The sequence below is a fragment of the Cryptomeria japonica genome, chromosome 6 (assembly GCF_030272615.1).
Source record: "Cryptomeria japonica chromosome 6, Sugi_1.0, whole genome shotgun sequence".
Lineage (NCBI taxonomy): Eukaryota > Viridiplantae > Streptophyta > Pinopsida > Cupressales > Cupressaceae > Cryptomeria > Cryptomeria japonica.
This window is the reverse complement of record NC_081410.1, coordinates 116,393,760-116,411,003: the sequence shown is the minus strand read 5'-3', so window position 1 is coordinate 116,411,003 and position 17,244 is coordinate 116,393,760. Positions and strand designations below refer to the sequence as shown.

The 17,244-nt window shown below is 30.0% G+C and overlaps 1 non-coding gene across 1 annotated transcript; it reads left to right on the top strand.

Moving 5' to 3' along the window:
* The first annotated feature begins 5,089 nt into the window (after positions 1-5,089).
* Positions 5,090-5,162, top strand: TRNAR-UCU (transfer RNA arginine (anticodon UCU)). The gene has a single exon. It is a non-coding gene; the product is annotated as a tRNA-Arg (tRNA).
* The last annotated feature ends 12,082 nt before the right edge of the window (positions 5,163-17,244 follow it).

Below are 17,244 nucleotides of genomic sequence, written 5' to 3'. Positions count from 1 at the left end.
CCCCAAAGGTTGGAAGACCTTTGCCCCTTATACACTGGGAGACCTAAATGTTTGCAAGGTAGAGACCTTATCTGAAAACCTCACACTTTGGCAATGGCTTTATGTGTTCTAGCATCTGTGTTAAAAAAGAGTAGGTTTGATTTCTCCTTATTGACCACTTGCTCAAATGCTCTAGAAAATCAATTTAGAATAAGCTTGAAGTTCCTGGCTTCTACCAGACTGCTTTCTCCAAACAATAGGGTATCATGAACAAATTGTTGATGGGTAGCAGGAGGGAGATTGCTGGTGACTTTTATCCCAGAGATGTTACCCAACTTCTGAGCTTTTTGAATGGTCCTTCCTAGGCCTCCGCCATGATGATAAAGAGGAAGGGAGATAATGGATCCCAGCCTTGCATCAGACCCCGTGAAATTTCAAAGAAACCTTCAAGAGCTCCATTAATTAAAACAGAGACCTTGAGACTTGAGATACACTCAAAAATTAAATTGATCCAAGCTCTACTAAAACAAAAAGCCTCTAAGCATTTACATAGGAATCTCCAATTAACCATGTCATATTCTTTCCTAATATCTAATTTCATGAGCATACAGGCCCAATTGTTGTGTTGGATGGAATGGATAGCCTCTTGAGCTATGATGACTCCACCAAAAATGGATCTACCCAAAACAAAACCAGTTTGCTCCTTCGATATGATAATTGAAAGCAAAGGTTTAAGCTGGTTGGCCAATGCCTTTGAGAAGACCTTATAGATAGTGTTGCAGAGTGATATGGGTCTAAGATCACTCATATTGTCCACATTCTCCTTTTTGGGAATGAGAACTAAGAAGGTGTTATTTATTTATGTAAGGAATCTACCTGAGCATCTTGCCCCCTCTAAAGCTTCTACCAACTTCTCACCTATGAAGTGCCAACAAGCCTAAAAGAAACATGCAGGAAATCCATTTGGACCAGGGGCCTTATCTGGATGGAGCTGGAATAAGGCCTCTTCTATTTCTTGTTTGTTGAATTTCCGGTTTAAAAGGTTGTTTTGGTTGTCATTAATAATTTTGGGGATGTTATTAAGCAGGCTGGATTGAGCTATCAGATCAGAGAACATCTCTTTATTAAATAATCTTTGAAAGAAGGATAGCGCTTCTGCTGCAATATCCCCTAGGTCATTTAGGATAACCCCGGATTTGCTCCTAATATTGGCGATTTTGTTAATCCTATTTCTGAACTTTGCAGTAGCATGAAAAAAAATTGTATTTTGATCTCCTTCAAAAATCCAAGTTAATCTGGATTTCGGCCTCCAGAAGATTTCCTCCTTAGTCAAGATATCTTCATATTTACGGAGTAACTCCTTTTCTTTTAAGAAGCTATCTTGATCTATTCCTTCCTTAATGATTTTATCGTTCAGAAGGGCCAAGGCAGATTCTATATCCTTCTTAGAGGAAAAGATATCGCCAAACCTGTCCTTGTTCCAAAGAAGAAGTTTCCTCTTAATGTATTTAATATTGGCTACAAAACAACAGAGTCTTGATCCCAAAACATCTGCCTCTTTCTACCATTTTTATACATTCTCCAAAAATGATTCATTTTTCATCCACATTTTCTCAAATTTGAAAGGGCGCCTCTTAGGTTTTAAGTCTTCCTCAATGGTTAATTGCACCGGAAAATGGGGAGGATGGAGGCCTTAAGAAGATAATGAAATTCCAAGATATTACCTTTGAAGAGGAACCTATCTAACCTTTCCACAATTTTGTTGAACCCTTCCTTCTATTATTCCAGGTGAAGGAGCCATTATCAGTATTGATGTCTATCATATTATGAAAATTGATCCAATTCCTAAAATCTATTAGAGCTTGGGGTGCTCTTTTTAGTCCCCTCAATTTTTCTGAGAGGTCGGCTATGGCATTATAGTCCCCCCCCAAAAAATAATTTGACTCTGGATGCAATGTTAACAGTTGACCTACTTCATTTCATACTATTAACTTCTCATGTGTAGGTATAGGGCCATAGATATTGAAGAGGATGAAGTTCAGATTACAACTAAGATGTTTGACAAAGAAAAACATCCATAACTTATTGCTTGAGATATTATTAATTGAAATCCTTCTTGAATCCCAGATGATACCCAGACCCCCTGAGGCTCCCTCCATAGGAATTGCTTCCCACTCTAAATAGCCTAACCTTCTTTGGAAATTCTCAATCTCAATTTGGTTAAGCTTGGTCTCCTGGACTAAAGTTAATTTTTCTTTTGAGGTGAGGATGCAATGCTTTAGAATGTGTTTCTTGTTAGGGGCATTCAAGCCCCTAACATTCCACATAATGATATTCATGGCTGAGTGGGAAGGTACTTCCCCTTCCCTGCATTCAGAATCGAGGTTATTTTAGCCTATCCTACTGCTTCTCCATCCATATTTCTAAGTTAAATTATAGATTTCCTTCCTCTTTTCTTCAAGGATGAACCACAATCTGGTTTAGTCTTGCCTCCTAAACAATTACCTAACCCCAACTTACTTCCACCTATGGCTCCATCATCACCATCTAAAGGTTGATCTCCTTCCAGACCTGCCTCTCCAACATCCTCTTCCAAAGCTGTGAATTTCTCAAAGAGGCACGTAGCCCCTAAACCAAAATCCCTAATCTCATCCGGATTTAGGCAATTAACTACTTTTTGTTCTAGATCTATATGTTGATCCAATAACTCCAACTGCTCCAGCACATTCGCTTTGAATTCCTCTACTCCTAACAACAGTTTTTGCAATTTTGATCTGTTATCAGAGACCACTTGCCTCTTATCCCTATTCTTAGAGGAGATAATACTATGGCTCGTGCTACAAACCCCCACAATGCTATTTACATGGCACAAATTCTCACCTATTGTGGGAAATGTCGCAACTCGCGGTGAAATGGGATTGTCATTTGGGCACATTGAGGAAGTCTTATTATTCTGGGGGCACATTGGACCCTTACTCTTCAATTGAGACTTGCTACGACTCCGGATCTCCATGTTTGTCATTGTGGGAGCCCTAGAGGACGACCGACATCCAACAAAATTCAAATTCGATTTACCCATGCTATCTGAGCTAGAGGCAGAGTTGTTATTATCAAAGATTTTCTCACTACCATGGGGGTTACAAAGGAAGATATTAGAGGTGTTGAATTCACCCTCATAAAGTGAGGGAGATATACACCAACTGCCCTTCTCAGTAATTGACTCGATAGGGTTCAAATTTGGGGTTTCAGAATCAAATTGTATAAGGAGCTTTATATCTTTTGCCAAATCCTTATACAAACCTTCTACTCCTAGAAAAACTCCTAATTGCGAAGCTATAACATAATTTTAGGGCAATGGAATTCTACCGGCAAAGGACCTATATTTATCCATCTCACAACTTTCTTAGGTTGGAAATTTTTGGGGTTAAAATTCGGCATCCAATCAAAACACTGAAAGACATATCCTTCTATCAATTTTACTTCACACTCCAGAATTTCTTTTTTAATGTTCAAATTAGCACAGGTAATGAGAAAATAGTTAAAACCTAGGTTAGTAATACTTACCTGGTTGGAGAATTCCTCCTTCCACCATTCTTTCATTTCATCAAAGATCTGATGTTTCCCATTCCAGAAGGCAATAATACCCTTATTGTAAAACAAATCACAGTAATCATGCAGGAGATCTAAATGTAAGTTAATGACCTTCTTATCCTGTTGTTGATCAGATATTACAGCTTGGCCAGAAATGGCTACCACCGGGGACGAAGCTATTTTATCTTCTTTAAATGACTAATTAGGGAGAAAATTCATGTGAGGATTGGAGAAAACCCTAGGGCTACCTCGTTTACCCAGCGGTGGCCTTTGCACCTGCCAGTGAGATTTTGGTCGTGGTGGCGGAAATCCATATTGCAATGAATTTAACCATAGATACCATTCAAAATCTTCCTATAATCATGTACTTTCCTCATAGAGCAATCGGCAATGCCGGATGAGTTGGGGAGAGATGAAGGGAAACAAGCATATTTGGTGTCGCTCAAAAGAGGACCACCCTTATTATCTAAAATTGCAACATTAACAGCCGAAGAGAGCATTTGAGAGTTCCAGCGCCTCTTGGATTTCTTCCCTAGAACCACCCACCACTCTCCTTCCTCATCATTCTACGTGGAAGTAGTTTTGATCGCGGGGAATTCGAAATTCGCATTTTTCGCAGTTTACACATAGATAATAAAAAATAGCTAAAATAATAAAATTGAGAATATGGAAAAAAAATTTGATTGATTTAAATAAAAATTATTAAGCATTAGTTAAATATGCACCCTCACCTATACTTTCATAGCACGAACTAATAATGTGAAAAAAAAATCTTCATTAGAAGTTAAAATGGTTAATTACTTAGCTTAAATGAGTGATGTAGTTAGCTAAGCATTTAAATGAATAATTATTTAAAAAATAAAGTAAACTAGTACACCTATTTTAGAAAAATCTATATAAACATGGGATGGATGAGCTATATTAATGCATTTTTCTTTATTTCTTTCTTTTTTAAAATTCAAAGGGTTATTATTAAAATTATCTATTGTGTAATTTGATAATAAAATAGTAAATAGTAATATGCTTAAACAATTAAAAATATAAATCAGTAAGTAATATTTTTGAAATATTTATCATTTTAAAATTTAAATAAGATTTTTTTACGTCTTTTATATTTTTTAATAATTAAAAAATAAATATAAAAAATATTGTATCAAAAATTAAAAAATATTTAAATTTTTACTTTATCACTTATTTTTTATTTTTCATCTAAATATCATTTTTAATATTTATTAAAAAAAATTGATATATGTTATTTTTACATAAGTTAAAAGGAATGGTTTTATTTATTTAGAAGTTTTTATATAATTTTATTCAATTAATACTTGTTTTATGATTCTAAATTTAATTTTTAATTATTTTTTAATATCAGCTCTACAATTTTAAAAATATTTTTTGTTAAAAAAAATGTAAATAATTAAAAATAAGAGTGTGCCATTTTTCACATTGAATAATTATATAAAAAGTAGTCGCCTAAGAATTCAAACTAAAAATAACTGTAAGGAAAATAAAACAAAGAGCGCCCGTGGCCTAATGGATAAGGCGTCTGACTTCTAATCAGGCGATTGTGGGTTCGAGTCCCACCGGGCGTGTTTGTTTTAATCTATCCTTTTCTTCTTAGAGAAGGAACTTTAAAATTTATGCATGATATATATATAAATCGCGTATCTGATGATGGGTACTTTCAGTTTCTGCTGGGCATTTTCGTAATGAATTCACTTCTTCCTTCACAAATTAGTGGTGAACTTGCAAAATGTCTATGGAGCGATAATTAACTGAAATTTAAAAAATCTGATATATTCTGATTTTTTAGGTGCATCTTAGGTGTTGTATAGACATTGTCATGAATTTAGACAATGACTTCTAGCAAGGGAAATGTAGAATGGCGAAGAGGCAAAGATTATTCCTACCATGAGAAATATAGAATGGTGGGAAATGTAGAATGGCGATGTGACCGTCCTCAATGGTTTAAGGTACATATCTAAGTAACAAAAGGAAGGCACGATGCCCTCAATGGTTTAAAGTACATATCTAAGTAACAAAAGGGAAATGTAGAATGGCAAAGAGGTGAAGATTACTTCTAGCATGGGAAATGTAGAATGGTGATGTGATCCTCAATGGTTTAAAGTACATATCTAAGTAACAAAAGGAAAATGGTTTAAAGTACATATCTAAGTAACAAAAGGGAAATGTAGAATGGCAAAGAGGCGAAGATTACTTCTAGCATGGGAAATGTAGAATGGTGATGTGGTCCTCAATGGTTTAAAGTACATATCTAAGTAACAAAAGGAAGGCACGATGCCCTCAATGTATAAGTAACATATGATAAGTATATGGCTATAACATTCGAGGATGTAGTAAAAGGAAGGCATGATGTCCTTGAATGTAAGGATGTAACCATGAAGGTGCAAACTATAGAGAGGGGAGGCATGGTGCCCCCAATGTAGGGATTTTGCATGGTTTAAGGATAAATGTGATACAAGAAGGCATGATGCCTCCAAAGTAAAGATAAAGATAATTCTAAAATATGATAAGAAAGTGTAGGATAAAAAAGTAGGAAGTGAGATATATTGATGTCTAGGCTTAATATGTAAGCTTCAAGAAGCGTGATGTATATGTTTAAGATCCAATTCTAAGCTCTAATGAGCATGATATGATAATGTAAGATCAATGTATGGACTCTAATAAGCATGATACAACAATGTAAGATAAAAGAGTGGTTAGAGACAAAGAAAGAAGCATAAAAGTAATCATATTATAAGAAACAAGTAGCAACATGACAAAATGAAAAAGGCTATCAAAGTGTAAATAGAGAACGAAGGAAAGCAAAGAGAACTAGGGAACTCAAGTGGGAAAAAAAAGGAAAGAGGCAAATTAAGTAAAGCATGGGCATAAAACGGATGTAAATATCAAAGATAATGGAAAACAAAAAATATCCACAAAATGGAGAAAAATTTGTGTCTAAACAAATACAGAAGGTGAAATGAACATAATAATTAAATAAGGCACAATAGACAAACCATCATTAAAAAGGCCAAAGTGAAAAGATAATAGGAAAATTAGAAAGATAAAAGGTGAAAGTGAAATATAATTTATAGGTATAGATAGATATATATACACCATAGTTATGCTCATAACTCATTGAACAAACTTCCTTTAGGTGACACCTTTGGTACCTCTAACTATGTCTCCTCCATAAGATCACCATTGCCCCAAAATTAATCATCCAAATTTTATTCTTGTTCTTTTTCTTTTTGCTCTTATTTACTTGCCTTTTTAATTACATGAGTTTCTTCTTGATATCAATCCAAATGCTAGGTGTAAACACGTGTTAAACAAGCATAAACATTACACACTTCCTTTCTTACTCAATCTTGTTTCTTAACTTATGGTAGTGGTAACATGGTAACCATTTGATGCACCACAACTTCTTGCATTAGTTCCCATGCAATCTTTTGCACATAAAATTTAGTTATTACTTTGATTTATGTATTTGCTCCAATTTTATGTGATCTTTCTTTGTGTCATCTGTTTTTCTATTTGGATAGATCAATGACCTTTTTATGTTATTTTTGTTTTATTCATTGTTTCTTCTATTTTGTGTTTGTTATTGAAATGTTTTGTGAATAACCTCTTCATCTTCATATGGGATTTTTTATGGAGTTGGAATATGTATCTAAAGTAAAATTTATTCAAATACATGTTGTCTTGAATTGATTTAGTTAGTCCCTTAATAAAGATGGATAGCAACTAAAGATTGTGTAAGGACGTGATCAATTTAGAGCTCAAAAAGACTAAAATTAGATAACATAATCACTAATGTATTTTCATTTTATTCTTGGGTACACTCAAATAAACTTTTAATTATTAGTCTAGAGAACTCATTAAAACTTTGAATTTGATCGAAGAATACTATAGTGAAATAATCAAATAAATGTATAAACTCTTTAGGAAGTAAAAAGAACCACTCAATAGCATAATCTTTTGAGTCATGTCCAAATGGCTTTGTTAATAATTTATCCACATAAATAAAGTCTACATGTATCATCATGTACAATCTAAGAAGAGTGTTAGGGTCACCTTTTCCATCATACATTGAAAATAAAGGTACCACAAAGCCCATAGGTAGTGTATATAAGGCAATATCAAAATATTGTGTTGTGCATCTAACATCCTTAATATCACAGACATATTGTCCAATTCTAGTGTTTCACCCACTCTCTTTTCTACTTGATCTATTTAATGAAATAATACATCTATTCTAGAGGAGAGAATGGTGACTAATGATGATTTAGAACCACAATGGTGTGTGTGGGAATAGGTATGAGAGGTGAGAAGTGTGGATGAAATGATGTCTTGGGATAATGGTATGTAATAGGAAGGTTCTTAAGGGTATGAAATATAGTTTGGGTATAGAATTATCTTTATCTCGTAAAGCCCATAAACAATGTATATGTCACAATATCAAAAGATTATGGTTTATGTGATGTGTATGGGAAGATCTATAAAAGGTAAGAAGCATGGATGAAGTAATAACTCTACATAATTGCATACAAGAGGAAAGGTGCTTAAGCCTATAATATGTAGTGTGGAAAAAGGAATTATCTTGACTAAGTGAGTTAATAGAAGACCAATTGGTGATAGATAATTTACAAGAATAGAGGTGTGATACATTCGAGAAATGGAGGCCTTAGGAAGAGTTTATCCAAGAGCTAGGTTATAGAGGGGAGTGAAAGTGAAAATGAATAAATGTCAAATGGTAGTAAACCAGTAGCCATGGTACCATGGGGATGAGTAGTGGTGGTGGAAGGAGTAATGATAGAGGATGGATCTATGGTAAAAGTATGGGTGGAAGTATATGCACTAATCACTATAGATGAAGTAATATAGCATAAAGTGCTTCCAAAGTCTCTAATACATATGGCTTATTAGCAAACACATAATGGAACATGTTTGCTATGTGTTTAGGATTTTTCCATTTTATCCAACTCATTTACAAAGTTTAGATTGTTCACATAAGCATCATGATCATATCAATAACCTCAAATTATGAGCATTGAAATAGACTTAACTCTCAATAGATTAAGCCATGTTAGGGTTTAAGAAAACCTATTCATAATGAAATATTGGGATCTCAAGTGGCTCATCACATGAACAAAGGATGGTAAAAATAAAGATCAAATGTAAAATTTTATATTATAAAATTAGAAATATGAATTTTATTTTAGATATGAAAATAAAACTCTGCTATGATGGCTATGAGAAGTTAGGGTGGCAAACAAGATATCACAATAAAGTTATAACCCTAATCAATTAAGATGTAACTATGTAAAAGTAACTAATTAAATGAATGTGAAGAGAATACGAGATGTAAATATAATAAAAATGTAGATATAAAAACCATAATAAAGATGGATACTAGAAGCAAAATAAAGCTATAAGGTTATATGGTTAACTAAAAATATAAAAGAAAAAAAAATCCTTAGAATTAACCTAGGATAATTAGGTAAGTAAATTAATTAATACAAATAAGCCTAGATAAATTAATGATGGTAGTTTGGACTAATAAATCTAATAATTGTAACGTATATTTTTAAGAAAGTAAATATAAAAATTAGTACCACTTATCTCTAGACTCAGTGGATAATTTGATGCAACATTGGAATCTAGATATCTGAGAGTTGGAAATAGGTCCTTCTTGTTAATGAAATGGCTTGGGACTCAAGAAAAAAAAATTCTCTATGTAGGATCAAGTTTGTAGGTCTAGGTCAAGTTCGTTATCATGGAATCATCCTCTACATCTAAATTTGGCTATATGTAGTATGTGGTTATACTATGATGGTTTTTTGGTAGGTTTTTGTTTGTTTTTATTTTCACTAATCTAATGACTAGTAATATTTAGAAATACCTAGGAAGGGTTGTGAGTATGTCACAATAGATGATTTATCATAGGCCAATTCCTAGATATGTGTGAAAGTTTGAGGACAACAAGCAAGAACATTTAATGATGTATACAAATTCTTCATTCATTTTAGTGCATCAAGTTAAAATGTTTTGCTATTGATTTCTCCTTTAATTCTATATAATTAGGGAAGACCTGTGAATTTTGGATGTTCTAAGATGGATGCATTAAATGTCTTTAATGCTAGCAAATCACATCAAATTTCACAAAATGTGTACTTGGTCAACTCATGGAAAAAGCAAAAGGTCCATTTAGCTAGAATCTAAATTTAAATTTTGAAAAGAATGAGGTCAATCCCATGATTACAAGGTCAACCCATGACCACAAAATGATCTTAGGTAATGAAATGGTCAAGCCCGGGTGGACAATGACTATATAAATGTAGTTTATGGATAAATATGATAAATTTGTAGATAAAGTGAATTTATTAAAATTTGTGTGTAAGGGTAAGGTGGAGGCTAAGTGCATAGGAATATGTGTGTATATATGGATAGGTAAAAGCTAATAGAATGAGTCCAACTTCATACATAATTGTTATAGTTGTTATTGTGTACTTGTGTCAAGATATTTCTCAAAAGGGGAAGAAACTAAAAAGAAGATTACATGTGTATGCAAATATCTCCATACAATTATAAAATAAACGGTGATTAATAATAATGATAATTTTATAAAGAAAGTGAATGATTTAAAAAGTTCATCCTTATTGTTGTACAAGAATTTTTTATTAGAGTAATGTTCAAATATATTAACATTTTCCCTCTATCAACTCCTACCTAATCTACTATTGGGATCATCATATGGTCATGGAAAATATCAACCCCTCTATAATATATTTTCAATGAAATATAAGTTTAATTAGTACATGTGATCAAACCATTAAATAGAATGTGAAGACACATATTGGTAAGTGTAAAATAATAGGTTTATTTTTTGGTCAAAAAGTAGAACCATTTTTTTTTGTATATCAAAGTTTGTTATATTTGCAATTAAATTTTGAAGCACTTACCAAGAATATTACATGATATTGACATTAATTTTAAATATATAATTTATTCTATTATCTAGATGATGAAAGTTAGTTTTTTTTGTTTTAAACGTAGAAAAAATGGCTTAAAAGAAATATATGTTCAAGACAAAAACATACAAGTGTGAGCTAACAAAATAAGTAGTAAAGCAAAGTATTATTTTAAATTCTTTTGTGGAAAGATGAACATAAAGATGAAGTTTTTCTTTTATCCATAACATGATGTTGAATTTTTGTTCAAATTTGTTTCATATTTTTTAGTAAATATTTTGTTAATAATTATTTTTTTAATTAAAATTAAAGGATTTTTTTGAAACCCCTCTAATTTGACCAACATAATCTAACCTAAAATAAGTCTAAGATGTAAAAAATATCATATAAAAAATGATGTCTAGATTTATCAAACATTAAAAATAAAAAATAAAAATAAAATCAAAAGTTATTAAAAAATAGTAATAGTCATTTCAATTTTATGAGTATTTTTATTTTTAAATTAATTAATTAGTAAAAAGTATGTTAACACTATAATAAATTACATATTAAGACATTGTTATCTATAATAGGTTTTAATTTTGTATTAAATTATAAAAAAAAACCATTAGTCATATTGTCAAAGTTAATTTTACTCTTGTTGTCATCATGATGTTATACTTGTAGATTCAAGACGGGATTGAAATTTCAAGCTTATTTCCAAGTCTAAAACCAAAGTAAAAGCATGGTTGTCAAATTAAATGAATGCACAACCACTGCAAAATATATGCTTATTCTAAAAGTATAATTGATGCATATTTTAAAAAGTGATAGGTACTTGTTTCTTTAGTGTTGTTGTCAAGCATTTTTTAGTAAAAATGTAGGAAGACAAAAAAAAAAAAATTTATTGAGTATGAATCAAGAATGATAATAGAAACATTTTTTTATGTAGATGTCTAATAATCTCTTAGCATCATTACTAGATCATATCATATTCAATCATAAGCAAAATCTTTAATTGAAATCAAACTTAAAAATTAGTTTTTAAAGAAATGAAGAAAAATAGTTATTTTGAGAGGAATCAAGAATATATATATTAAACAAAGAATTTACATTTACATGTACTTTACAAAGCTCAAAGAGTAGTCTATCTATAAATTAAAGATCATTTGTTAATTTTATCACATGGTTTGGTAATTATGTGATCACATAAACGTCAACAAAGAGAAAAGAAATGCACAACATATAAACAAATGCAAGCACATTGAGAGAAGGTAAAATCATAAAGAGAGAAGAGAGAAGATTCAACAAATGAAACATGTTGAAGCATCCAAGTTGATAATTGTGGAAGAGGAAAACATTAAAGGGACAAACATGGATCGGGTGGATGTGGAAAATACAAAGATAAATATGAATAATGCGGGGAAAAAACTATAAGAACAATGATTATGAAAATAAGCTTAAGCAAGACTCAATTGTACTCAATAACTATGATATTAGTATTCTTTTAGAAATTCAAACTCATGCAAACAAATTGTATGAATTATTTTTTAAAAAAATTATATCATTTCAATGTGAACTAGTGATGGAACTAATTAGAATTTTATTTTTTTTAAGTGTATTCACAAAAATCGAATAGAATAAGCAATCAATGAACCAAACTTTTATCGTGTTGTTAATGCTACTAATCATATTAAAAGAACCTTGGTCTAAAGATAGGTATTTATCACAACAAAGAGTAACAACTATATAGATTAAATTTAAATAAAAAATGATAAGACAAGTTAATTTTTAAATGTAAATACTAAAAGTTTGAGAAGAGTAGTAAAAAAAGTATTGAAGATAATCTAATTAACCAATGACAAAATTTTAGTGGTAGACTCTCATGGTATAACATGAAATTAAATAATGAAACTAAATATTTCATTGAAAAACACTAACATGATAATACATAGATATGGTCTAATAGTAGAGATTTTTAAAAATTAAAAATGGGGCCAAAAAATAGTGATCATTGTCTAAAACATTTATTAGACTCAAGCTCAAATAGAAAAAAATAGACATGATTTAGTTATCAAAACCTTTAACATAAGTCAAATTTTGTAATGTAAACCTTGGTATGTCAAAATTAATAAACAACAAATCTCTAATTGTTACAAATTTTCATGGGTAATTACATTACTATTATGATATTTTTTTATATATATACATTGTACTTTACGTATTAATCAAATTGAATATGATTGTGGTACTAATATGTAATCTACAATAATTAAGGAATTTATAACAAGTTTATTTTGTGAAATATTTAATAAACAGAGAAAATTCAAAAAATTATATTTCTAAAGAATGTAACAGATGTAGTAGCCTTTCATTATTAGGAGATATCATGCATAAAAATAGTTTACATTTTGGATGATAATTAATCAATGTAAAAAGGTTCAAGAATGTTTAATATTTATTAAACAGTAAAAAAATGAAAGGTATGGTGAGTTAGTCATAAAATTTAAAAACAAAATTATGTACAAATATGTGAAACACTCTCAATATGCTTAGTGGCTTGATGAGCAGTTTTTTAACTATACTTTTAATGGTTGAATTTGTAGAAACTATGCTCTTTCTCTAAAAGAGGAGGTTTGATGTCAATATTATAATTTATTATAGAGGACCATGTTTGTTCATTTTATATATAGACATGTAGGTGATAATATGGAAGACAAAAAAAAGTGGAGTGTCATTTCTATTTGAGTGATAACTTGTTATATTCATCAATTTTTGTGTAATATTATTTCAAAGTACGTTATGCTAGTTTAAAAGAAAAGACAACTAAATAACACAACATCTCATATGGTCAAACAATTGTACAAGGTAATTCGAAAATGTTTGAATATTTTATTGGTTATGTAGATTTCATAAAGAAAATAATGTCCAACATATGTAGAGTTTTTTTTAAAATTAGGCATGGTAAAGAAAAACATGATAAAATCGGAACATGAATGAAATAGCTCTTATGAGGGAAAAACTACATTTTTTATGAAAGTACAACTATGAAAGTACATTTTTTGTTGAGAAGTCAAGTTCTTGATTTGTAAAGGGTTTCAGATCCCTTCAAAACCTGTTTTTCACTTAATCAAAAACTATGGATTGGTATAATGCAAAATTGTCTACAAGACCATGTGAAAACTTAGAAGTTCAACAATTCTTTGATTGATTGAAGAAGAAAATATTCTTCCCAATATAATTGTGAAACAATTATTATATCAAAAAAGTAGCATTCATTTAAGAGTTCAAATGGAAGCATATGAAAATGTGGATTAAGGGACTTTTCTATCTTTTTCAATTTTGCATTGGAGGTGAGTGTGAAGCATGTTGAAATATAGAAGATTAAAAAATAGCATATGTGGTCTATAACACTTATACAAACACATGATCAACATGAGAGTGTTTGAAGAGGGTAATCAATTGTTAGCATTAGATGACTATGATCATATTTCAAATCTTGTACAAGAAAGCACATTAATTCAAGATCTAGTTTCATTGGTTTGTTTTATAACCTATAATTTTATACATGCATTTTTTTGTAAATTACATGTGTATCTTGTTACGCCTAAGAGTAATGAAGGAGAAATATAAAATCAATGGGTTCAATGTGATGCAACAAAACATAAGTTGTTAAAGCCAAACATAGATGATAACTATAAGCATTTGGTAAACTCTTGTTGTCGGTACTTGAATATAAAACTATTTGATAAGGAAGAATGGTTTACCTACATTTGAAGATTATGAAACGCATAAAACAATTGTGCATTGTACACATTTGATTGTGACAACAAATATACAATTGACAAGATATTTAAAAAATAATTAATAAAAAATTATAAGAGCATGAGTTAAATATACGTGTGTTACAAAAAAAGAGGATAAAAAATGTTAAAATAGAATAATTTTTTTAAATAATCTATAGATATGTATACATTTTTACACTTTATTTTTTATTAATATTTAATTATATATTTTACTTAAAAATCTCTACAATAGATATTAAATTAAATTTAATAAATTTATAATTTTAATATTTATAGTTAATTGATTTACTATCATTTACAGTAGCAAACTAATAAGCAATTGCATGTCCCCTTAAACTATCCCCTAAACTCCATTTTGAAAATTAGGCAAGTTTGATTTAGTTTAAAAGGGATATAAATTAGTGAGGTTTGAATAAAGTTAAATTATAGTTAATTGATTTAATATCATGTCATAAGAAATTAATAAGTCAACCATCCCCCAAGTAAGTTTCATCAATCAGGTAAATATGATTTAGTTTAATATTTTTAAAATTTAGTCTAATAAGTTTAGAATTAAGTAGGTTTATAGTTAATTGATTTATTAGCAAATTATTAATATGTTGTGTTTTGTTATTTGATAATAGATTGCATTTTGTTATTTGATAGTATTGGTTGACTAAGAAATCTAATGTTTCAATTATAAATTTATAAATTTAATTTATTTTTAAAATAATATTTGTTATGGTTAATATATTGATTTGAAAATAATTAAATTTGATATTTTAATATATTATCTTAATTCAGTTTGTATATGATGTCATCATTATGAATTTGATTGATTTTATTATTTTTAATTTTAGAATAGAGATTGACAAGTTGTTGAAATATTGATTGTTTCTTATTTTTGTGTGCATTATATTTTATATTTGTTATGTTGTTTGTGTAGCACTTTTTATTTTTATTATTGGTTTGTAGACATTTTTATTTTCCATATTTATGTACTATATATTGTTATTCACTTTTTTTAACAACTTCAACTTCCACTATAGCTCCATGACAAGAAATATGTGATAATAATAATAATATAATATAATAATACTATAGTATAATATGATAATAATATTGTAATACTTCCCTTCTGTTTTATCTCGTCTTCTTCCTTTCCTCCCCACTATTAACATCCAGAGATCAACCCCAATAATATTATAATATTATAAATATAACAATAATTCATAATATGTAATATTATTATTATTATATTAATATTTTTTCAATAATTTTTTGTTAAGAAAATTGTATCTAATCTTTGGTGAAAAAAAAAAATTAATATGAAAAAAATTCTAATATGTAATTGTTTGAAACGATACTTTTTAAATAAAAATAAGGTGTCCTTAACTCTCCTTAAATCTAAATATCAAAAATTAAGTTTCATTTCCATCATTAACTTTGAGATTAGATTTTACTACACTAGGTTCCACTTGAATGTAAAAATTCCTATTGTAATATTTTAATTTGATTTACTATCATTTTCTCACTGGACTTATAGTTAGTACTCATGTATTAATAGTTAATTTACGTACCTGTTAATTGCACACATTTTTTGTTAATAAATATTTCATATTTAGCTTTTATGCTCCCATATTCATTATATTTTTTTATCCTTTTTATTTTAGGTCTCCTACAACTAGATGGTGTGATTATCAATTCTAGAACTTAGGACTCGTGTAACTGTAACGTTCTTACTTCTAGAATCTTATAATAGTTTTTTAATCCAGTGCTACCTCAACTATATTAGTCACTGTTAAAAACCCATTGGTCCTTAGGGGATTCATTTGCAAACCACTACCAAATCAAGGTCCTTTCAATCACATTATTCAACCATAAATACTAATGGTGTCAAAGGCTTTATTACCAATGTTGAAATGGACCTATAGAGTCACATTAGATGGGTCACAATAATGTGTAACACAATAAGGGTGGGATTTCATATTACCAATGTTGAAATGGACCGAAATGGACCTATAGAGTCATATTAGATGGGTCACAATAATGTGTAATACAATAAGGATGGGGTCTCATGAAAGAACTTGAGCTTCTAATTTTTAGGAAGAGGAGATCTCACGAAGAAGAAAAAATTGCTACCAAGTATTTGAAATCTTTGCCTAAAAAATAGAGATCCTACTTTTTAGGCTTGGGGCTAGAAATTGCCCCACCAACTTAGGGATGTTATCTACCACTTGTCGAACATTTGAGTTCAGATTTCCATTAAAAGATAGTTTTGAAGGGAAAAAAAAAATGTTATTATTTTATCACTGCACATAGTATAGAAGACAGAGACATTATATTCATGAGACCACCTGCATCCTTAAATTTGGGGGCTTATAGCAATTCCAGCTCTATTTTTTAGGAAGCCAATACCCCTCCATGGGACCCAGCCTAAGAATATCATTTAGCATCTATTAAGATTACCACATCCCACTGTCCTTGTATTGTTGAAGCACATACTACCTCGCCATAAAATAACACAATTGGATGTAAAAACCAACAACCTTAATCTTCTTAAAGAATGTCCAAGGAGCAAATTTCTATTATAAATCCCAGAAAATGAACTTATAATTGGTATCAGTTAAAACACAACCAAGTTTTTTAGACCAAACACACAATTTAAGATGAGCTAAAGGCAGACATTCAAAGTTCACATAAATCTGCACATCAGATCACACTTGCATTGGTAAGGTCTGCAAGGGTCTGACTAATCCTAAAATTGTGGAGTTGACCCTCAGTGATGGAGAATAAATTTTCAGATTCTAAGGAATTCATTCAGTCATTCTTAATTTTTCTACACATTGAAAAATGACTTTAACATCAGTCAGCATATTTGCATTGGATATCAACTGCTTGAGTTAGCTCATGTAGGAGAAAAAAACTTTTAA